General features: G+C 39.2%; 1 pseudogene; it reads right to left on the minus strand.

Annotated features, from left to right (window-relative positions):
• Positions 1 to 8,357: 8,357 nt before the first annotated feature.
• Positions 8,358 to 15,034, minus strand: LOC108710190 (annotated as a pseudogene).
• Positions 15,035 to 24,033: the final 8,999 nt, after the last annotated feature.

Raw genomic sequence — 24,033 nt, forward strand, 5'->3', positions numbered from 1 at the left:
AAACTTTTTTGCTAAGTGCAGTTTTGCAGCAAAATTAGCATGTTTTGCCAGCTATTATATGCTATTGTACAGCTAAAAACACCTCACATGATTATTCTTTTAGTTTTTTTACATTACAAACTCAGAGCTCCCTTATAAGGCTTCTATACTTGTGGAGTTCTTCTAGCAAGCACCACAGAGCTATCAGCTTCCTGTTTCTTCTTTCTTCAAATTTCTCATGGCAGAACTAAATAGATGACTTCCTAGTTAAAGTTTGCCATTTTGCCTTACTGAGAATACGCAATCGCTTGAAGAAAGAAGAAGCCAGAAGCCCATAGCTCTGTGGTGCTTGCTGGAAGAACCCTGGACCAATGCAGTTTTCTTTTGATAGGAGCACCGGCCCTGGGAAGCATCTTTGGATGAGATAAGTAAATTGTTTTTTGCAAGAATATCTTTACTCCACTGCGACAAGTATAGACGCCTTATAAGGGAGCTCTGAGTTTTTTGCCACCCCTGGTAACTGGCCCCTTGTCAGGGTCTTATTTGTTCCAGTTCATGTACGCACTCCTGGTGGGGGGGTGTTCCCTGCAAGTTCTGCCTGGAGACGTCATGTCGTGTACGTCATAACTCTGGAGGCATGAGCGGTGACGCTGGATGGCATGACACTGTGGCATAGGTGGGGAGAGCTATTTAAAATGGCTCAGTGTTACTGTCAGTGCTCGGAGTTTTCACAGTACATTTTGTTTTACCTAATTGCTTATTCACAGTTTTGACACTTGTTGTCTGCTCCACTACTCAACGGACTTTGCTCTGGTATCTTGCTTGATCTCCTACTTATTGCTAACCCTTTATTGCCTGCTCACTATTCTAGGCCTTATCCTCTGGTACTTCATCAGATCTCCTGCCCAAAAAATGCTGAGCTTTGCTGCCTGCTTGACTATCCTTTGGTACTTTGACTGATCTCCTGCCTAACTATCGCTGACCCTTGGCTTGTTTTTGACCCCTATAATCCAGTCTTCACTAGATACTCCTCTGTGTATAATTGAGAGTGTGCTTGTGGGGAGATGTTAAAGGAACAGTAACACCAAACAATGAAAGTTGTTTAAAGTAATAAAAATACCATGTACTGTTGCCCTGCACTGGTAAAACTGGTGTGTTTGCTTAAGAAACACTACTGTAATTCATATAAACAAGCTGCTGTGTAGCAATGGTAGAAAATGAAAAAAGACTATATGGCACAGGTAAATAGTGGATACCAGATAACACCATTATGTTCTACAGAGCTTATCTGCTGTGTAACCTGAGCCTTTTCTGAATAGCTGCCCCCATTGCTACACAGCAGCTTATTTATATAAACAATAGTAGTGTTTCTGAAGTAAACCCAGCAGTTTTACCAGTGCAGGGCATTTTATTTGTATTACTTTAATACAATTTAATTTTTTGATGTTTATGTTCTTTTAAGGTGGTCCTCCTCAGCACTCCCATTCCAGAATCTGGTAAGCCTGACACTGCTCACTGCCACCTGAGGCAAGGTTTTCATGTTACTTCATGGCAGGAGGGGTCCTACTCTTGTCTGTCTTGAATAGAGTGCTGCCAAAGACAATTAACTTTCTATCCAAGGAAGGGAGAAGCGCAAGTTATAGCCACTTCTGCAATGCCACATGTGATTAAGAAATAATTCCACCACTCAAATCAATAAGCCAGAAATGATGCGATCTCCACCTTGAAAATATTCGATGCAACTTGAACGTGATTCAGAAAAATTGTAAATCAGTTAATGCTTGGGTTGCAGCTTGCACATGGTGTGGCAATTTTTTTTTTTAAAAACTTGCACTGAAAAAAGATAGCTTCCATTGACTTTTGCATGAACTTGGCAACTATTAGACTATTAGAACTTTTACATTTTAATTTTTTGATTTTTTTTCTTCTGCTTAATAAATATTATACATTCGAGCTTTTCAAAGCAAAATATAAATTCAGGAGATTTTAATTTAATTTATAAATCCCCTCCTAGCATTCCAGCTGGGATTCAGAAAAATTGTTACTGGCATTTAGTAATTATTACATCTTTTGTATTCCCTTACACTCCCTTATTTCTTATAGGGTGTATTTTAATGTAGTGTATGAATTGATATTAAATGTAATATAGTGCCTGTGCCAAGGGCTTTTCCCTAGGGGCTCCTTATTAGCGAGAGAGAGAAAGCCCATAGGTTTGCATAGGGTAGGAAAGTAATTAAAGATGAAGAGGCCTGCAGGGAGTTCAATATATGTAAAACAGAATGTGCAGAGATGGAACATCCCGAGCAAGTTATATATTTGTGCTTAACCCCTTTCTGTCACACACAGATTCCAGTGCTAACGTTGGTCTCCAAAGCTTTCATGTGGATTCAGTGTTCCCATAAGGTTAGAGAAAGGAAGAAGCAATGACAGAGAATATAGAGCTTATTTACAGACAAAAATGCAGCATGCAAATTCTGGACACAATTCATCATGGCTAAGCAGCGTTTCCCCCCTAAGCACAGTTTCGCTGTGAAAATAATACCAATAGAATCTAATGGGTGAAAAAAATTTGTTGTGTGTCAAAAGTTTGTTGTGCAATTTTTTCGCCCATAGACTTCAATGCATTTCGGCAAATTTTGCAGTTTCGTACATTTTTGGAGAAACGAAACGGGTCAGATTCACCATTAGTTAATATGATGTTTCCATGTTATGCACTTGGTGTAAATCTGCTGTGCCTATTGATGCTGCCTGCAGAGTTCATCCTAGAATTACCTAGAACTTGAAGGTGGTAGTAGCTGCAGGGTTCCCAAGCACCAGTAAGCACAAGTGCTAGCAATTCAGAAGAGAAGAAAGGAGAGACACATAGTGCCGAGCATCACTATAGGGAAATGCAAGGAGTGTTTTTTGTCAAAAGTACAATAAATGGTGTCAAAAGTGTGCACACAGAAGTTGCACTTGACCCCAAGTTTGCTGCAAATATCTAATACAGGTAAGATCCAGGGTTCACTCAAAACTCACGAAATTATATGCAATAAACAATGTTTGCATGCCATTTAAGCACCTAGTTAGAAAGATGCCAGATGTTATCCAGCACATCATGTACTTAGCTGCATTGTGCAATTGCAGAGCTCCTGTTTAGATTAACATCATCACCCTTGATTACAGTTTTAATGAACAGTATCTCAAGTGTCCGAAACCCATACCCGATAGAGAAAGGAGCTCTGTCACATTCAATTATCTTTATTTTAACTTATTCCTAGTAACAAATGAGGTAATTCTCACATCCTGTCAGTTTTTATTGAGTTCTTTACATTCCATTGACATCATTATAATTTGAAATGAGTTTTCCTCATCTTGCTATAAGTTATTTGTTTATTGAATATTATTTAGACAGTTGCAAATACATTACTTTGGGGCTGTCCTGCTAGAGGCTGAGGCTAAATGCAGCTCTATATGGCCCAAGATCTCCATTTAATTATTTGCATAGTATTATATAATATAATCCAGCTCATCAGCATCTGTCATATTAGATCATTTGTCTAGTACTGGGAAGATGCTGGACAAAGCTGTTGGTGGGGTGCATCTCAAAGAAATCCTCAAGCACAGTCTGGTTGCTGCAGTCCTGCAACACCTAAGTTGGAATACTGAAAAAAAGTGCACAGTAATCTCAATCTGTTTAATAACATCACAACGGGATACAGAGTAATACAGTGTATTGTCTACAGTGTAAGTTAAATTGCAAGATGGATGGAGTAGTACTGGCAAGTAGAGAATTCAATATGATTTAATTTTTGCACATGTGAGCGTTTTTACAATTTAATGTTTTGGAGATGGATTCCTGTTTATTGTCCCAAATAAAAAATCCTACAAGCTCATAGCATGGCTCCAACCATAATTCCACAATGACTCAGATTTTTTCCTTTCAGTTTCTTTGCAAATCCCAGTTCTTATTTGCTCTGACCTTGTTATTTTTTAGAAGACAAATTATACTTTTGGTATACAGTAAATCATGCCTACAGAATTATCTCTGGGCTTGCATCATAAATACAATCCTTAATGTATAACAGCTATGCCCCATGGCTATAGAAATATCTAACCTGTGCATCAGTAGCTATGAAATAATTTATTAAACTTGAAGTTGATGCATTAAAGTAATGTTTTAAGGTTCCCAAACTGTGGCATTACCCCCATTTTGATGTGCACAGAGCTTTAGCTGGAGTCCAGCATGAAGGCCAACTAGATGGGAATTTAAGAAGAATCCGTATTTGCTTTCCTAGATACTTCTTAAAGGAACAGTTCAATGTAAAAATAAAAACTGGCTAAACAGATAGGCTGCGCAAAATAAAATTGTTTCTAATATAGTTAGTTAGCCAAAAATGTAATCCATAAAGGCTGGAGTGAGCGGATATCTAATATAATAGTCAGAACCCAACTCTTAGTTAGTCAGTGACTTGAAGGGGGGCAACATGGGGCATAACTATACAGTAACAGTAGTGAGGCTTTTGATCCTTAGCATGTAGGTGAGATTCAAAACCAAATAGTTATAACCCATATAGCTCCCCCTCAAGTCACTGACCAATCAGAAAAGCAGAAAGTTGAGTTCTGGCTATTATGTTAGATATCTGTTCATTCCAGTCTTTATAGCTTTTGTTTTTGGCTAACTTTATTGAAAACTAATATTTTTATCTTAAAAAAAATGCACGGTTTTAAGGTCAATGAGATTTGGGGGTAAAGTCTCTTTGTCGACAGCCTACATATGACCCCACACTTTTAAGCTATTGTAATAGCATGTTCTCCCTTTACTATAAAAACGGTTACTTTTACAAGCCTTAACTATAAAGGTTTTAATACTATAGATAAGTGTTCTTAACTCTGTAAGGAGAACTAAGGTTCGATAAAACAGATATTGCACTGGTGCAGGAGACTCATTTCTCCCAGGACATGCCACACAATCTGCATTCCAAGTATTATTCAACAGGGTACAACACCTCAGCGTGTTCTGAGAAAGCAGGGGTGGCAATTATTGTACATAAAGACTGCTCGCTACAGGTAAATCAGTTAACCGGTGACCCTAATGGGTATTTCTTAATTCTTGAAGATCCTTAATACTCCACTCCTCATTGCCAATAACTATGCACCCAACAGGGGCCAAGTGAAATTCCTTAAAAATGTTTATTTAATAAAATCTCTGCTTCCTCTGCCCCTGACAAAAGTTTCAGGAGAGACTTTCATATTCCCATCTCTTAATCCACTGATAGGTCACACCCCTCATCTGATACAAATTCCCATATACTATCCAAATATTATAAAAAGTTACTATATAATGTAGCTTTGTTTGATTCCTGGCATATTCATCACACACTTGGTCAACAATATACATTTTATTCAGCCATGCACAAAGTCCATACCAGCCTGGACTGTCGCCCAACCTTGCCTTAGACTCCACTACACCTCTGATATATCAGCAATTACGTGGTCAGACCACTATCTGGTCATATTGGCCCTTGACATGTGCACTATCCCATCTAAAATGCTGTAATTGAGGCTCAAAGAAACTATATTACATAATCCAGAAATCTTAAGCAAAATAGAGATATTATTAAAAGAATATTTCTCTGGGAGGCCCATAAGACTGCTATGAAAGGACACTTTATAGCCTTATCTTCCTCCAGAAAAAGTCAACAAACTCAGCTACAGCAAAACCTGTTATCTCAACTGAAACATCTAGAGTCCCTTTATAATGAGAAGAACGTGTCAGATGCATTACTTGGTCAGATTATCGATACACTTAACGAACTTTGGGGCAGATTCCCTAAGGGTTAGTTCACACAAGGAGATTCGGGGAGATTTTGTTGCCTGGCGACTAATCGCCTCGTCTTCTGAGCGACAATCTCCCCGAACTGCCTCAGCGACTTTGGAAAATGCATCGCCGCGTGTGCTTTAGTGCAGGTGACTTTTCATTATTGCCTATGGGAAAACACGCTGAGGCAGTTCAGGGAGATTGTCGCTCAGAAGACGAGTCGATTAGTCGCCAGGCGACAAAATCTCCCGAATCTCCTAATGCTAGCAGAAATTCACCAGTGTGATGTCATTTCGGAACTTCGACGATTTCCTAATGGGCGCAGGCATCACTCATTTTTTTTACTTTAAATGAGGCGTCACTCATTTTTTTTTACTTTAAAAGACATGATTAAACAGGCTAATGGTACTTTCTAAAGCAAGAAGCCCTGATCTACAATGCCCCAAGTCTTTCCCTTTTGTGGTATGAATATCTCCAATAAAAACATTATTTTGCCCCCATACTGTTAGCAAGCAGAGATGATTTATTCACTTCTTTTGAACACCTGGCAGTCCACAGCCTCACTCAGAAATGTTTTATTTTCACTATTTATAAGCTATTGGTCAATCCCTTCCTGGTAGAAGGTTGTAAACATAAATACATGCAAAAGTGGACACCCATATTGGGAGGACTATTGAAGAAAAAAGATGGGAATCCATATTGGACAATACTAAACGAGGGATTACATGCATCAGGCAGCAGGAAAATATTTACAAAATACTAATGTACTTTTGTTCCTCAAAATATGGTCTTCTTGGGAACTACTTTCAAATCCAACTTGATCATAGGCTTGAAAATACAACTTAGCAGCAGCTAAGGCTGTTTTGATTTTCTTTCTTTTTTCTTATTTGAATTTTATCTACCGTATATACTCGTGTATAAGCCGACCCGAGTATAAGCCGAGGTACCTAATTTTACCTAGAAAAACTGGGTAAACTTATTGACTCGCGTATAAGCCTAGGCTGAGAAATGATGGACTGGGAGACTTGGCACTCTATTACTAAATACCCCCAGAGCTCACAAAAAGATGGCACAGCAGCAAGTACATGTATAATACCCCCAGATATCATAGCAGAATGGCACAGATTTAATGCCTGCACTGCTCTCTGGCTTTAACTAGAAAGTGGACCAGTAGCCAGCACAATGAACTGTTGAAAAATCACTGCTGCATTGATCTCCATCCCTGAATAGTGCATCTCCTCTACTGTGCGCCGGTACTTACGGTAGGAAGCGCTGGATTAGGGCAGTCTTGCCGACCCCACGGATGCGGAGCCCCATCAGGGGTGCAGGGGACACGGAGGAGCTCATGAAGCGCAGCCTGTTTTGCAGCCTTCTGCGTATGACTCGCGTATAAGCCGAGGTAGAGTTTTTCAGCAAATTTTGAGTGCTGAAAAACTCGGCTTATACACGAGTATATACGGTACTTCTTTGTGTTTTTTGGTTGTTCATATACCAACTTTTTACGTTTAGTTTTTGGGTCTGTGTGCAGATAAGTTTTAGTTGTAGAAGACATTTCCACGATGCTGCCCACTACCCTTGAAAACATATCACACATCTATTGAAACAAATAGGACTGTTTTGCCACCAATATGTCTTTCTATATGCTAAATACATTTCCATTAAGTAAAAGGGACTGTTTTATTGTTACAGAGAAAAGCAACTCAGCCAAAACAAGTGTTTGTTTCAAGACTGTCTGGATAATGGGTTTCTGAACAATAAAACTTGTACTGTATTTAAGCAAGATCTATTGTACAGTATGTCATTATGGGCAGTGTTAGAATGTAGCGATGCTGTTGTGAGTAGATATAGTGCAGAGCTGTGAGCATGTGTGTTTATGGGACAGAGCCCACAGCTGGGAGTTCAAATCTCAGCTCTACAAATGATGCTCAGTCCCTGAACATGTTCTAATTATATAATTATTACACTGCATAGAAATCCCACTTCACTTAAAAAATTCTTACCATAACAGTCCAATTATGGTCAGCTTCTGTAATATATTTCATTTAATTAAGAGTTTTTTGTGTATGCCAGTTTTATTATTCAGTTGTTTTGATGATGAAGTCAATGGATGAATTCTGCCGCTTTCATTCAGGCTAATGAGGGAAAAGTAGAACTTGATTTTTGGTCTACACTGAGCCCTTAGTGACCAACCACCTTAGAGAAGTTGAGGGGCAGGAACCCCATAAAGAAGGTGGACTTCAAATTCAAATTCAAATTCGTCGCTGAGTTTCGCCACAAAAATGACACCTATAGACTTCAATAAGTGAAAAAAATTGTTTAATGCATTTTTGGTAAAATGTCCTATTACATATATACAGCAGTTTATCGAGTCAATAGTGATCTATGGAGGCCCCGGCTCCAATGAGAATTGTGACTACTGTATATACGAAAGGCCAATTATACTTATTGACCAAGTATTTTCCAAGGACCTAAACAACACTAAGAAAATATCAAAGGTTATTCCCTTATTTAATTCAATTAGGCAACTGGCCAACAGGAACATAAGTTTCATCACCAATCTTGCCCAAGCATCCCTCTCTTATTCAATGACTGTTAATTAAAAACAAATCGCATGAGGTCAAAATCTTTCCCCTCATAATTAAAATTGTAAGGATCAGTGATTACACCCCCACACTAATCCCTTTGTGATGGTAAGAGCAATTGTTGCACCAGCTGTTTAGCAGCAGAATCTCGCAAAGATGTTTGTCATCTAGAAAGGGAACAAATCTATCTGCCCATTTTGTGTCTCATTTTCCCATGAACCACTGTAACATATGGGATAGGTTTTGCTAAGTATAGGCTCAAATTGGAAATTTTGGAGTCATTGCTCCAACAGCAGCAGTAGGTTTGATAAAAGAAAAGAAATATATGTCCCTTTAAAGTCCCAAAGTCTCTATTTGGAAATCAAGAGTTGGCCTGTAATGTCAAACCTCAGTTCAAATAGACCAAAGAAAACAATGAATGATATAATTTAACTTATTTATGCAAGGGATTTTTGCTCCCAGAATCCTTGTGAATTGAGAGGCTTGCAGTCCATTGCATGGCAATAAGTAGCAGCAGCCTTTTACCCCACCTGCATTGAAGGAGCGAATAAATAAACTTTAAATAAATAAATATAGCTATTTCCCATTTGTTCATGAAAGGGGTTGTTCTCTGAGTTAACTTTTAGTATGATGTAGAGCAGTGGTCCCCAACCTTTTTTTTACCCCTGAGCCAGATTCAAATGTAAAAATAAGTTGGAGAGCAACACAAGCATGAAAAAATTCCTTGGGTGACAAACATGGCCTGTGATTGAGGAGGCTCTCTTTGGCAGTACACTTGGTTTTAATGCAACTAAAACATTTCTCCAGGCCAGGAATTAAAAAAAATAAGCACCTGTTTTGAGGCCACTGGGAGCAACATCTACGTGGTTGGAGAGCAACATGTGGCTCACGAGCCACTGGTTGGGGATCACTGATGTAGAGAGGGATATTCTGAGGCCTCATTTGCACTGGGTGTCATGGGGGTGGCTGCCTGACTGTCAGAGACTTCAGAAACAGTTGAATATCGGGACTGCACTTCTGTTGAGGGAGGCTTTGTGCATACAATTGGTTTGTGTATATGCTGTATAGGTTAGTTCATTCACCTTAGTCTGCTTGCTTTTGCAAACCAGAGACAAAAATCCTTCCTTCCATGCCTTTTTAAAGGCCCTAGGGCCCAACGATCGGATCAGAACGGAGGCCAAACGGCCAGTCGGATCTGACGGGTTTTTCTAACCTGCCCGATTGGCATCTGTCCAACTTTCGGGCAGATATCAACCAGGAAAGGCCATCGGGGGGCTCTACACACGGGCCGATAAGCTGACGACTTGGTCTGTTGGCAGCTTTTATCGACCCGTGTATGGGGGCCTTAATATAGTGTCAGCAGCTGGAGAGATGCCCTTATCTCCTGCTCCATTCCCTGATAAGTCAACAGTAGAGACACTTCTAGGTTGATATTCTTCAACAGAAAGCTGCTCACCGGAAACAGAATTGCTGCTTTTGGCTCCACTGCCTGAATCAATTTTTGCATCACCTGTCTTTTCATCATCTGCAGGTTTGACTACAGGAGACTCTGCCTTCTTGATTACAGCTCTCATCAGATTCAGTTTGGGGCGTTGAAAACGACCCATCAGAGGTGATGGTCGAAGTAAAGGGATTTGCTGTTTGCTTTCACAGATTGCTGTTAGGATATACCCTCTTGTTTAAGGTCTGGTTTGGCATTGGTTTGAACATCCTCGCTACCCACTTAAGATGTTTCAGAGTCTTCAACTGACCCACTCAGCTTTTCTGGCAGCTCTAGCATAACCATCATTTTAGCCTTTGGGGTAGAAGAAGCACTTTGCTGTTCAGCTGTCTCACATATGGTGTTCTTTAAACATGCAGAGGGATCCTTGTGTGTGGCTGCTCTGCCGCAATTTGGCTTTGGTCTCTGATATCTACCCTATAATGGTACTGCTGGTGTCAGGGGTTCCTGTGCTGGATCCTCTTTAGCATGTTCTAGTTCTTGGTTAGGTGTGGCAGGAATGACTTTAGAATTATCTTACTCTTTATCCACCACAGCTGAAGCTGATGCATCTACTGTACATTAACATATTCTGTTCCCTCAGTAAGAGGCTCTTCTTGAACAGTGGTATTAGAGGAAGGTTTTTGCTCACTTGGGAAGAGTGGTCCTTCTTTTCTTGCCTTTCTGAATGTTAATATGATTTGTTCCTTAACAACTGAATCAGTGGGTAAATACTCCATGTGCTGGTCACTGTAAGCTGTTTTCATCAGAACTTCCATCTTGGGATGAAAGCACTTCTTTCTTGACTGCCGCTGCTTGCCCTATAGTTGCTTTTGGCTTCTGAAATCTATCCCTTAATAACACTGTTGTAATCAGTGGCTCTTGTTTTCTATTTTTCTGGGAATTATTGTTTGTACCTTTTGCTTCAAACTTTTCTGAAACTGAATCAGGTTTCACAGTTGGGGGAAGCACAGAGGCACAAGACAATGACTGGTTGCATGGAGGAACATTTTCTTCATCTACTGAAGCTTTTCGGATAATGAGGTGTCTTCTTTTTTCACTTCTGGCATCTCAGATAAGTTGTCTTTAGCTGCCTTATTCCCTTCACTTTGAGTGTCATCTGTTATCTTCTTTCCCTTTCTAACAGATGTCTTCCTTAAATTAGACTTTGGCTTTTGGAATCTGCTTCTTGACAGAGGTGCTGCTATAGCTGGGGACAATTCTTCCTGCTCCACAGAAGTGTTCTTTTGCACTAAGTCTTCACAGGCTCATCTGTTTCCACATCTCTTTGATTACCATCTGCTTCTGCATTAATTTTCAGAGAAAGTTTGAATTTTATCTGGACAGGAACTTGGCAAAAAACAAGAAACAGCAGGGGCTATCCCTGTTGTCCTGCTTTCTTCTGTTGAAAATATATCCAATGCATGGTCTCAAGGGTTTTTCAATGGTTCTCTGTGTCAGGTTCAAGTTCTCTGTGGTCTTAACAGTATCCTCATTGGCTGCCTCAAAAGACTGGATATCTGCTTTAAGTTATTTTTTTCCCTTTTCTGTTCAGATAAATGCAACAGATTTAGTTTTGGACTTTGCAGTCTTCCTCTCAGGGAAGGCGAATACATAACAGGGGACGGTGTGCACTCTTCTTGAGAAACAGACCCCTCCATTGTTACCATTTCTGCATCTTTGCCCTCTGTTCCTGCATCTTGTTCCTTAATTAGATTTGCTCAGTGGGCTCTTGGCTGGTATTGTCCATGGAACATGAATATACTGAAGCTGAAGGGAAATCCTCATGTTTACAAACTGTGTAGGAAAAATTATGCCTGAATACTGTACCTGTAAAAATAGAAGATTAGGCCTTTCAAAAGAAAAGAGTATGTATTCAATTTCAAGAAAAATATTTTGGAGGGCACACCACCTCATAAAGTAAAAACCTCTGTTTATTGGAACATTGAAAAACAGGTGGCTGCAGTGTAATGGATGCCTGATGTGTTTTAGGTTCCAAAATCTCTCTATAACTTGTAAAAATACAAGAAACAACAAGAACAAAATAATGCTAGAATATGACACAGACATAAACATACAAACTTGAGACAGTCTTTATAGGTACCAAATAACAACAAGTATAGCTACCTTAATGTTATATAGCGTTGTGATCCCAGAGTAGCTCACTTCTCTTTTTTTCATACTCACAACTGGTCTACTGGGCTCTGCTTGGCTTGATATACTCTTTTCCTCCCTATGCTAATAATAGGCCACCTTTATGATTATAAACAAATCTTGTTTGGAACTAGTCTCGGACTGGGGGGCACGGGGCCCACCGGGGCTTTTGTCTCTGGGCCCCCTGCAGACCCTGAGGGCTGCTGCCTCAGGGCCTCCCAACCTGTACCCTCCTCTCGCACCCTTCTCTCACAAGCACTGGATGCGGCAAAAAACTATGTGTGTTATTGTGTCTGTGCACTTGCGCACACGAGCGCTGGCGAGGTTGTCAGAAAAGAGGCACTGAGGCAGTAGCCCTCAGAGTTCGGAGGTGGGGCCCTGAAGAAGAAATCTAGGTTGAGGATCTGGGCTGGCCCACTAGAGCCAGGGGCCCACCGTTTTTTTCCGGTGTCCCGTCTGCCCAGTCCGATACTGTTTGGAACACTTTCGTGAAACCACTCTTTGTTCTTTGTTTGGCTTCTTGGCTGACCTACACTAGATTTGTCTCTGTTGTAAATGTTCTGTTTGCAACAATCTCAGCGTGATTGTTCACGCAAAGTAATCATCCCCATACATGATATAGCATGACTATACATTATAAAAACACATACATATGTACATACGAGCAGGAAAAACCCAGGTCCTGAGCATTCATAACTACCAAAACCTCCAATTCTGCCTTATGTCAAAACCTGGGAAGGAGACCTAGGTCGCTCTCTTGAAGAGCGAGGCTGGTTCAGTATTTGTGACTCAGTTACTCATAGTTAAATCAATACTTTGTTGCCTGAGGCAGGATGTAAGGTCCACATGCAGTGGTACTTAGTTCCCACCAGGCTACCCAAAATAGATAACCACTATGATCCCCTATGTTTTAGAGGCTGTGGACGTGTGGGCATGGCTTACCATATGTGGTGGCAATGTCCCAGAGTACAAAGATTCTGAACTAGAGTCTACAAAATTATATTTTTGGTTACCTGGAAAAACCTAAGAAAATTACAGGATCAATTTATCACCCATAATTTTACTGCAGCTAAACTTACCATTGCCACATCTTGGAAATCTCTACTTTTACCTGTTCAACAACTAAAAAACAAAACAAACTGGATTCTAGTTAACGAGAAACTGACCAGCATTATATATGAAAAACAAACTTAGTTCCAAAAGATATGGGACCCATGGGTACATTATGCCACCCCATCTGGTCTGAGCGTGCTCTCGTTTCAAATTCATCAATAGGGAAAAGGAAGAATAGACATAAATTGGTATTTAACCTTAGAGGCCATCCAATGGTTACTGAAGGGAACCTGTGACCCGGCGGAGAGCTGAAGGAGCCATCTGAGTTTTTAAATTTTTAAGTTTAGGCTTTGTTTTAATTTTAGCCATTATTTCAGTTTTTGTTCTTAAAAATCTGCTTTTAAAAAAAGCTACAGATGTAACCCTAGTTACAGTTAGAGTGAAATTATGTGAGCTCATAGCTCTGGCTTCTAAAAATGAAGGATTTCTTACCTATACTGTTCCTCTTTTTCTCCCTCCATACCCTTCCCCTCCCTCCCTCCCTCCATCCCTCCCTTCCCTTATCCCACCCAATGATAAAACATGGGCTACAAGTTTGTAATATTCTACAGTTTATTATCATCATTTTACACAATACTTGTGAAACAATATGTTTGCTTTGTATCTTTATATTTTCAATAAAAAAACCAAACTTGCTGAAATAAAATAACTCTTTAGTAAAGGAACATTAAAATTCAGATGTGTTACCATTGAGAAGTCTGTTCCAACACTGCTTTTACCAAAAAGAACATGTCTGTTTCTTTATCTGATCATGACTTTGAGTGTTTGGTGTTCCAAAAACTTGAATACGTTGTCATGGAGCCTCATCATCATTCTCAACAATTGGACCTTTAGTTTAACACTTCCACTGTTAAACCATTAAGCCATCCTCTTTCACCGTCACTTTCACACATGGGACCAATATCTGACTTTTGTCTTACTCTTCATCTTGATCCTCTTCCATGGGAATAGTTTATCTTTCTGGTCCAGCACTCTGAGATTCAGCAGTGGGAGACTTGTCACATATCAATTTGTCAAAAAACTAGGGTTGTTTTCAGTGAATGTTGTTAATGAATTCTCTCATGGTCATTTTGGAGTGGTCTTAGGTCTATTTCACTGTGAATGTCCTGTGCTACTTTCCTTTCAATGCTCTTCACTCTTTCCTTAGTTCTTCATGAAGCAAATACCTTAATTTTTTTAGCTCTTTTAAAGCTGGCCATAGACGCAAAGATCCGATCGTACGAATCGTGGATTCGTACGATTTTCGGACCATGTGTGGAGAGTCCCAACATTTTTCGTCCGTCGGAGATCGGTCGTTTGGTCGATCGGACAGGTTAGAAAATTTCTGTCGCCTGCCGATAATATCTCTGCGTGTATTGCCGATCGTACGATTTTCAGAGGGAGACTGTCACTAGTGTTGTCAGACATTAGTATCGTACGATTGCTGTCAGGGGCAGAACATTGGGTGATCTGTTCTTATTTGATCGGAATGGTAAAGACTTTGATCTGAATGGTTAGTGGAGGGTCGGGAGATGGGAAAGTCCGATCGTACGTTGATTCGTACGATCGGATCTTTGCGTCTATGGCCAGCTTAAGTCTTTCTGTCTTCAAATTACCAAAATTTTCTTTACAGGGGAAGGTTTTGTTCCCTTTAGGAATTTTGCACTGATGCAAGATCCCTGCAAAGGTCTCTCTTAAAGCAGTCACAGGTTATCCTTTGGTTGAGGTTTAACAGTTTTCACAGGACTTACTTCAGGCTGCAAGATTAGAAAAAGTAGCAATTCTCTCCTTTCGCTGGAGAGGTGTAGTAGCTTAACATGGCTGGACTTCAACAACAGTTAGGGAGGATAGTTGCACAGACCTGTTCCTTTTTACTTTTCCAGGACCAACAATCCTCTCAGTCAGCAGGATCCAGCACGGAGATCTCTTTCCTTGTCTCAGGCACATCGGAACACCCCACGCTGTTATTCTTCATGACGATTTCATGGTTCGAGCCAGGAGGAGCATCCCTGTTTGGCTCGGTAGCATTTCCACCACTGCCAAGTTTTGTGCCTGACTAAGGATATGACCATTGCCACCTGGCTTAACATTGGGTTTTGAACTTAACTGTGCTGTGTTGGAATCAGCTGCATCTCCAATTCCTTATCCCTGGGAAGCCTTTTCGTATAAAGGTCCAAGAAGGGGGAGAAAGCCTATATTAAATATGGTGACAACTTCTGTTTGGCCCTGATATTGTCACAGCTATAACCTACTTCTATTTGATGCATTGCACCTTCATACAATGCATTTTAATTTGCAGGAGCTATGGCCTTGTCAGCTATCCCCCATTCACTTGAAAGTCAGCATGGAATAATGAAATCATTTATAACCATTGTGTAGCAGGGAGGCTGCCGTATTTGCATTTCTATTAGGCAATGCTCATCTTGTAGTTGGGGGACCCATATTTGCAAATGTAATTTCCCATATCAGGATGTTCCCATTATGAAACAATGTGAATGGAAATTACTTCAACAACAGAATTTTTTAATTCCCTGATAAAAATAAGAAAGAAAAGGAAAAATAGGGAGTGTGGCTGCTTTTTTGTTATCTTTATAATTAGTGTTTAGTACGCTTTGCCCTTGGAAATGGAGGGTGAATTGTCAGTATGTATTGCCCCACATTTAAATGACTACCAAAGAAATTTGGTACCTTTAATAAAGAAAGGTTAACAGGTTCTGAGCAATTAAGAACAGTATGTTTTATATTTTTGCTGATTATTGGAATTTCCAAAGAGATTATAATAGGAAAAAACACAAGTAATAATGCTTGGATTTGTGGGGCCCATTAAAGATTCTGAAAACCTGAACCTACTCACCATTGGTGTCCTTTAAAGAAACTGAAATTGTTCTTGGCAGATTCTGTAAAAAAAATAGTTGAGATGGTTGGTTTGGAATTCTAAATTTAAGTTTTAAAGTTGCGTTTGAAAAAGGAGTTACCCTAATGGGAGGTTCCGACTTGGCAAAGTTAACACTGACTGTTATTTCAATGGCGTGCCTGATTTGTGCAGGAGGTATTGGAATTAAGGCAATATTCTGGCCGGGCGGCATCAAAAAAAAAGTTTTTGTGTCAAATTCGCAAATTTATTCGCCACCGGCAATGCACAAAATGTTTGTGTTGTTGCAAGGAGTAGTTTGATTTGATCATTTTCTGTTCCTTTTTCCCCAGTAAACATAAAATTAAGATGTTCCCATTGACTTCTATACATACTTGCAGAGCTTTTTAGGCGTCTTTCTTGTTAATAAATCCTGACTATACTTGCTCATATTTGTTTCACCTGCAGTTTTTCTTCATGTTTTTCTAGAAAAGAGTAAAAGCTAAATTTAATTTTAATAAATTGGCCCCTTAATGTCACTATATCCAGCAAATAGTGTAGCAGAGCATGAGAATAAAGGGTAGATATGGAGTCAAGAGAAGAGCAGAAGTTAGTAAAAGAAGAAAGTAAAGAGAAGCAAATAAAAAAAAGGCATGGTCACAAAGTGAAAAGATGACAAGGTGGAGAAGAAAGAACAGTACAGCGGGCAAAACTGGAGTAAAGAAGACACAGGTTAGTGGAGTACACGCAAATGAACACAACCACTCAAGAAAGAGGAACTGGTGGAACTCCAATATGGAACTCAAAATATGTAAATGTCTTAACTCACATGATAGCTATCCCCTAATTACCTTATTGTGTTAGTAGGGTGGATGGGGCTGCATTGTGTGAACCAGAAGGCCAACTATGCACCAATGAATTTTCCCTTGGTTCTTCAGTATGTGCCAATACAACATTTTTTAACATTATTTGTTCAAAAATTTGAAATGCGAAAAATCTGATTTGAGTTTTGAAAAATTATGATTCAATGCCCCAACAATTGTGAGTGTCAGCATTTATTACCCTCCCACTTGTGTTGGTTAGTTACCTTTACCTTGTCTCTTTTGATGTAAAAATGATAATAAGTATTCAATATCCTCATTTTGATCATTTGTGGGGCCATTTTTGTCAGCAACAATTCATTTGGAGTTAGTATGTACCAGCTTTGTCTGGATTGACTTTGACCCATTCCTCTAAATACCCTTTTTTCTGTATAGATTTGCTCCAGGTTGTTTAGTTTGGTTGGATTACTCTACAATTTTCACACAGGGTTACAGATCTAAGTGATTAAGACCAGGGGTTTTACTGGATCATTGCAGGACATTGTTTTTTTTATTTTGTTCTTCAGCCTCCAGTTACTTTGCCTTGTGTTTCAGTTCATTGTTCTGTTGAAAGATGGACCAAGTGTCATATACAGTTTATAAAAAACATAAAAAACAAAGTCTCTGAGCATTTGACTGTACAGTATTTTGCATCTTCAATCGCTTCTATTCCAACTAAATACCAGGTCTCTCATTATGATTCTACTATTACCACTTCACGTTAGGAATGGTTCTACCATTACATCAAATAACAAAAGGAATGACACTCTCATGTATTTAAGGTATTTAGCCAGTTTTATTGAGTCACGGGCTGGCTTGTGATGAAGCACAATGATTTGTCAGGATGAAGGGAGGATTATCAAACTAAAATGTTGAGCTTTATCACATGTTATTTTGTGTTCAATAAAATTAGCTAAACACCTTTAATGCATGTAAATCCTTTTGTTATTCAAGATAATGCTAAATGGTGATGTCTAGCCAAATATCCAGGGAACAAGGGCATCACTAAAACTTCTGTTTAAAAAGGCGTTTTTCTTCCACAGATGGTTCTAGCACTGTAACATAAGTCCACCACTTCACTGTGAAGATGTGTCAACCATATTATGAGCTCTGCATCACAATATGACCTGTATGGAAGAATTGCACAACAGAATCATTTGAAAGCACATCTAGAGCTGGCCAAAACCATAATAGTTAAGAATAGAGAGGGGATGCACACTCAATGAAGGAAATAATACTTGGTAAACAAAGGTGGTATTCAAAAAAAAAATTATTTTATAAAGTATCAGACAAACGGGTACAATATGTACAACAGTATTAGCATAAATATATACATACCACCAAGTTACAAGATCAGGGCAAAAAGTGACAAACCACAGGGAGCAGATACACTTGCCAATATTGAGAACACCCCATTTTCAAAAACATAATAGTGACCCAGCTGGAATTTGGAAAAAGGTTTCATGATTAGCTAAAACTAAGATGTGATATTTTTGGCCATATTTCCAAGCAATACAAGTGGCAGAAACATTGCCTGTACCTCTAACTTGCATTATTAGAGTAAGAATAATAAATGTCATAACCCTTGATAATATACGGGGACATGGAGGGAATTATCATCCGTCGACATTTGGGTGGAGCAACAATGCAATGAAAAGTTTATATCCACTTTAATATTTACATCTTTCAGGGCTCAAGTTTTTTGTCAGCAAAGTGAGTTATTAGTGAAATGGGCATAGTCCTCTTTGATAAGTCATTTTATCAAACAATTATATATAACATTTACAAATTTTGGCTAACGATATGGCTTGAAATAGCAAATACATGTATGTAGATTACTTTAAATCATTGCTGTAAGTGTTAATAGAAAGAAGAAACACATCCCTTGTGAGACTAAGAGAAAACAAAATTAATTTCTTTATTCTTCAATAACTTAACTGATGGCTAAAGAGCCGGCAAGTTTGGAGCCCTTGCCATCTGCACTGAGCTCTGATTGGGGGCCTGTGGCATATGAAATCTCAGACCAGCTGTTTTGCAAGCTCTAGGCATCTCAGCAACTCTAACCAAAGTCGTGTAATGAACAGCAAGTAAAACTCAGCAGATTTTTTTTTCACCTACAACATCACTGAACATTCCTAATTTCCTCAGAAGACTGAGTACAACAGACTGGCTTCAAATTTACATTTTGTTTCATTTGAGATACATTATACAGTATTGCAAAGGATCATTACGGCATTGGCCATGTTTGTAAACTATTCCCTCTCATCAAATTTTCCTTTATACTGTACAGGACTCCAGGGGTGGGTCCTGGACAGCAGGTATATTTCCCCTTTATTCAGGTACCTGGAGGGTGCACAGCAGGGCTAATTACTGCAGCAGTGCAGGAGTTAAGAGAGCCCTGAGAGTTCAGGAAGGGGGTTGGTAGACACACGTGAGGTCTGCACGAGAGAAGTGTGTTTGGGAACTGCTCTCCTGACTGGGAGTTCAACATTTTGCAAGGCTAGGTGAGCCTGATCCCTGAATGGGAAAATTAACTGTTTAATTTGTCAGTTTTGCTGAGCATGAAAGCCAATGTTAATCTATGCTGAAAACTGTGTTCAAACTGCCATTTTTACCTGCTGAAGCTACAGCTTGTTTAAGTTTGACTTCTCCTTGGATCAACAGTCTATTTTTACCAAAATTTTCCATGCTTTTTCCATGGCAAGGAGTATGGGAACTTTCATTACGTAAGTAAGAATGTATGAAATTTAAACAACTTCATAAACTTACTGGAGGTGATTTACCAAGGGGGTTATTTATCAAAATCCAAAAATGTGTCATTATTTTCTAAAAGCTACTCTGACAAAATCCGTACAAGGTTTTCCCCTATTTATCAATACATTTTCCCAATAATTACCTCATGAAAAATTTGAATTAGCGTTGAATTTGATTATTGCACGAAACCCAGCACAGATTAGGGTATCTTCGGGACTTCTCCCATTGACTTTTACATGAACTTGGCAGGTCTAAGTTGGAGTACCTTTTTATTTAGACTTTTAACACCCTGGGGGTTTAATAAATTCCCAACAATTTGAGACTTTTTTTCTACTAAAAATTGGGATTTTGTAGTAAAAAAAAAATCGAATTTTTAAAATTTTTGCCATTCAGACTTAAATAAATATAGAATAAATTACCCTCTAAGTGTTAAGTGTTCTTGCATCTTGCACTTTCGTAAAGGAGAAGACCCGTACTGTTTCTGAACCTTGGGTTATCAGATATTGACAACTTCTAGCATTCTCCAACATAGAAGCAAGGTTCAAAGCATCTTGGGGTTTATATTGTGCAACATTAGTACACCCCAGTATATGAAAGAGTCTAGGTCAGAGGGTATAGGGTCATAGACAATACAAAACACATCAAAAGATACCCTGCGGCGACCTAAATGCCTACCCCTCAAGGACCCACTCTGGCACAGGAAAGGTAAGCACTGGGGGGGGGCGTTACCCCCTGATTTTCAGTTCTCCAGGGTCAGGATCTTCCAATGAAAATCCTGCATGCTCTTTGTACAACACTTCTTTTTCCCGCAAGTGTTGATCATCTAAAAGCATTTTGTCTGCCATTCTGATGTCTGATTAGAGCATTGATTTGGCTGGTAGCACTTCTGGAGATGCTTTTTAATTGGAGAAATTTGTAGAAAAGTGTCTATTGTAGAAAGTTACAAACTGCAGAGTTTATGGAATGTTCAAGATCACTTTAAATTATCTGACCACCAGTTGCTTTGCATGCTCTTCCTTCTGTAGTGTGCAGTTTTTCTGAGTTATAAAGGCCAGAATAGATAAAACCATTGAGATGAACTTAAAGCCTAAGAAGCCAGATGGTACGACTTTGCAAAAGTTAATCTTTTGAATGAGAAATAATGATGATGTTTCAGCTAAGTGGCGTTCAAAATTTGAAAAAGCTGCTTCTGCATATTAATTAGTCAGGGAAAAAAAGTTTTTATTCTCCATAGAAAAACGTCATTTTGCCAAGCCTATCATTTCATATCGGGAGAAACAAATGACAGACTAAAGACCAAACAATACATTAACTGATGAAAATCTGAAAAACTGAAAAGTAAATATTGCCAGTGGCAACCAAACAGTTCTGTTTGGTCCTGTATGTGGACTTTCCACCCCAATCTGCCTATTCAACCCAACAGTTAAAGAGTAATTTCATTGGCAACTATGATTGCACAGAATGGTATCTGTATCAGCCAGTGGATGCCTTGACCAATTCATTCTGGTAAACAAATCAGGCTTGGGACCTGCACATTCAGTCAATGATTGGTCTCCAGTATGGGACATTAAAAGGCACAACTCAGAGAATGACACATTGAAATGCACAGCTTTCAGCTGCCAATTAAGGACCAGGCCATGGGTGACCCATCAACATCATCTTAAGGTGCAAGAATGAGCAAGGACTCCTGAGTGCCGCACAAATGGTAAAAAGCACAGAAATGTAATAGTTCCACCGCACATCTGTAATTCACTTGGACTGCAGAGGTGGTGCTGGTCCTGGTCCTCTGTTGACCCGGCAGGGTCCTTTAGCAACAGCAATCATTTGAAAACGGATCCTTACACACACACAGGATTTTGCAGTCTGGGAGTCTGGGAGTTAACCCCTTTTATTTTGCACCGGAAAGATCAAACTAAAAAGTTGAACTTGATGGGCGTGTGTCTTTTTTCAACCTTACTTACAATGTTACTATGTTACTATGTATGTGCTCCTAACAATTTGTGATGGCACTAATGCACCAGCCTTGGTTAATTATTGAACTTGCTTCAAGTGAATCCACTGAAACAAGGGTTCCCTGCCCCTGTTCCTCACCCATTCTCCCCAGTCCATGACCCCAGACCACTCACCTGTCATTGGAAGATTTTGGGTGATGATTCTATGCTCTTCAATGGAACTGGTAAGTTAGATTTTAGATGCAAATTACTGACAGTGGGTGATGGACCTGTGATTGGGGCTTAAATCAAAGTGAGTCCCGAAACATACAGTTGAGTTGACATGAATGGTGCATTGTGCACAAGTTGCAATTCTCACAACAGAAAATGCTGCATTGTGGGTAAAAAGCATGACACACTTGTGTCCAAAATTTAACTCAAAACCTTGTGATACACTCATACACAAGCCTTAGAGTGTACTTTGCACTGCACCATCAGTATGAAGTGTATCAGTAGGTATGAGTGGAAAGTCAATGGCATCTCAAGGGATGGCTACAACCTTTTTATATTGTAATATTGTTCCTTATAAATGTCTGCTAACATGTTAACGCAGGACTTTACAGAGATGATGCTCACATGTTCGTACAACTGTGTCATCTATGTAACGCATTATAGGATTAATGCAGAAAATATATCATGTAGAAAAATATCGTCTTGCTATTCTCTTGTTATTTTCCAGTAGCATCCTGATGATCCAGTTACAATAGAAATGTCCTTAAGGGTCCTTCAATTCTGCATTTCTTTGTAGCACTGTTCCTTTATGTATAAATTCAGTGCTTTGGTATAATATCACAGATACGGCTCCATTCCTGCTATGGCACACTTGCATATTAAAATACTGCAGCCCTGCTGCTTGTTCTGTTTACACAAACATAGCATCAAATTTTACTGTAAATTCTTACATCTCAATAGGGCCGTGTTATGTACTTAGCATTCAGATGCAGCTGGAGAAATGTCCTTATATACTGTACATATTGCATGTTTCATGAATAGTGATGGGCGAATGAATTGGCAGCAAATTTCCGCGCTTTGTGGCAAATAAATTTGCGAAACTCTTGCAAAAATTCACCGGCATCAAAAAACTTTGGACGCGTGCCAGAACAGTCGCTCGCATCAATTTTCGAGTGTCACTCATTTTTGTTGTTTCACGAATTTGCAAGAAAATCGGGAGGTAAACGGGAGAAATTCACCCATCACTATTCATGAGCAAAGGAATACAAGTCTCCAGCCCTGTCTGTAGCATATTCATCTATCTTGCAGCACTTTAATGGGTTATTTCCCCCCAACACTGCTCAAAGCCTTTATCAGTTGGTTGAAATAAGCAAGAAAAAAAAAAAAACCTGGCAAGATAGAGAAACAGGGTTTTTTCAAATTATTGTAATTGCTAAACTTTCTGCATGCCATTTATTTATATATATATATATATATATATATATATATATATATATATATATATATATATATATATATATATATATATGAAGATAGAAGGACTCGCACACCATTTTTCAGTGAATAAAACAGTGTTATTTTATTCTTTGATGCATTTCCAACGTTTCGGCCCCCATTAGGGCCTTTATCAAGGATGTATATATATTGATTTCAATTCCCACCTGAGGCGGGTTCTCGGACACCGGTTTCTCATGAGATGTTGAGCGCAATATAAAATGACAAGGATATATTTTATATTACTTAGAAATCCATATAGTGCAAGATTGCTTACTGAAACCACATTTCTTGCAGCAGATTAAGAGGCAGCACCATAAATTTAATTCTGGAACTTCCCTCTGAGGTGTCTATATGTAATAGTAACTAACAGAGATAAAACATAAGTACAAAGATCTAGATATTTCTTTCAAGAAACCCCTGAATAGGTCTTTATCCCTCTTACTTCAAATAGAAGATTAGGTGGTTTGAGATGTTGCCTGACAACTTCATTGCATTGCTCTGCATTTTGAGAAAAGGTAGGGCAAATGGGTCTGTAGAGGGGAAGAAGGCTTCTCCAGAGCTACCTCATTTTATACTTGACTTTTGCTCTGCTTTAAAGCAAAGGAGCAATTTCAGGGTAAAGATTGTAGTTGGAGTCCTGGTCCGATTCACACACTGCAAAAGGGATGGGGTAAAGGCTTGTTTGAAAAACATTTTCATCATATTGAAGAGGGCTATACACTGGCATTTACTTATGTGGCGTAAACATATGGATACCATACTTGGTATACATACACAATAAGTGGTCATACACAATATTAGTAGGTGAAAAGGAGCTTTGGCTCCTCTAAGCTTACTCATTTGCCAGTGCACCACACATTAGTCAACATGATCAGTTCCAAACCTCCCTGATTGCCGAATTGGCCAATATCCAGGGTGCAAATAATTTTGTTTTTATTAGGGCTCGTTATATTTAGTTGACAGGGCCCAGGAAGGCAGTGGGCTATTACCCTGGGCCTCAAGGGAGGACCCTGATAACCAATAGTATATTACCATAGGATT

The sequence above is a fragment of the Xenopus laevis genome, chromosome 3L (genome assembly GCF_017654675.1).
Source record: "Xenopus laevis strain J_2021 chromosome 3L, Xenopus_laevis_v10.1, whole genome shotgun sequence".
In the NCBI taxonomy this organism is placed as follows: Eukaryota; Metazoa; Chordata; class Amphibia; order Anura; family Pipidae; genus Xenopus; species Xenopus laevis.